At 41.0% G+C, this 1,329-nt stretch overlaps 1 non-coding gene across 1 annotated transcript; it reads left to right on the top strand.

Annotated features, from left to right (window-relative positions):
* The first annotated feature begins 684 nt into the window (after window positions 1-684).
* On the top strand, window positions 685-786 carry LOC138840544 (U6 spliceosomal RNA). The gene has a single exon (XR_011376112.1). It is a non-coding gene; the product is annotated as a U6 spliceosomal RNA (small nuclear RNA).
* The last annotated feature ends 543 nt before the right edge of the window (window positions 787-1,329 follow it).

Raw genomic sequence — 1,329 nt, forward strand, 5'->3', positions numbered from 1 at the left:
CACATAAAGTAGACTTGAAACATTGCCTAAAGTTTTGCCCCTAGGAATATCTCTGTCTTCATCATTGCCTTTCAGAGGTTTAGAATGCTTTTTCAGATGGTATCAGGGAAACAGTGTGCAAAACAGGCCCTGACCCTTTTCTCTATTAAACAGTCAGTCATAAGGGAATTCTTCAGAAGGCCTTACACCTGGGTTAAAGGAGAAGGAAACCAATAGGGAACAACAGCAATGGAAACAGAAGCATCTCTTCATACATTTTCTCTTATACCCTCTGACCACATCGGATCCAAATCTACTCGTGGCATGGTTGACATCCAACCTAACTCCTCATGATCTTAGCACGTGGCCTAACTCCCCCTTCTTCTGTTGTCCTGATCTCCTGCCCATGCTTTGCACTGAGGAAACCATCCCAGAAGTGGAAGAGTAAGAAAATGTGTTGATACAGTTCCTTCCTGGCACAGCGCAGGGAAAGAAGGGTAGCGTGAGTGTGGAGAGGACCAATGAAAGATATCCCATACAACCCATAAATGGCATTGATGTCATTGGTGTGGTTTTCTAGACCATTAAGCCATTCTTGGAAAAGTTCCAAACAAAACATACACTCCTTTAAATTTACATAGTAGTTCCATTCCTGGAAAATTCCATGTCTATTAAAACCATACAAAAATACTTTTGAGTTAAGCTTGCTTCAGCAGCAATATACTAAAATTGGAATTATACAAAGAAGATAAGTGTGCGTTCTTCCCAAGAAGGACATTCAAATTTTCAAAAGCGTTTCACAGTTTTGAAAATAAGTTTTGAGCCAGGTGTTAGTGGCTCATGCCTATAATCCTAACTACTCAGGAGGCTGAGATCTGAGGATCACTGTTTGAAGCCAGCCCAAGTCTGAGACTCTTATCCCCAATTAATTACTCCCCCCCATAGAAAAAGCCTAAAGTACAGCTGTGGCTCTAATGGTAGAAGGCTTGTCTTGAGTAAAAAAAGCTCAGGGACAGCACCCAGGCCCTGAGTTCAAGCCCCAGAACCGGCACACTCACAAAAAAAGTTTTATAAAAAGGAAAACAAAAAAAGACTTTGAGTTTACATGTAAAACAAAGTTAAGTTTAAGCTCAGATAATTACTAATTGATTCTTCATACACACGAATATCTGGAAGATATTTGAAAAATTATTTAAGATGTGGTAAAAGTCTTCCTTACAGGAATGTCATTTGTTACTGGGTGCTGGTAGCTCACACTTCCGATCCTAGCTACTCAGGAGGCTGAAATCTGAGGCTCAGAGTTTGAAGCCAGCCCAGGAGACTTTTCTGCCCATCTTGAGGACTGACGTC

This window comes from Dipodomys merriami, unplaced genomic scaffold (genome assembly GCF_024711535.1).
Source record: "Dipodomys merriami isolate MVZ:Mamm:240054 unplaced genomic scaffold, mDipMer1.0.p SCAF_3, whole genome shotgun sequence".
Taxonomy (NCBI): Eukaryota; Metazoa; Chordata; class Mammalia; order Rodentia; family Heteromyidae; genus Dipodomys; species Dipodomys merriami.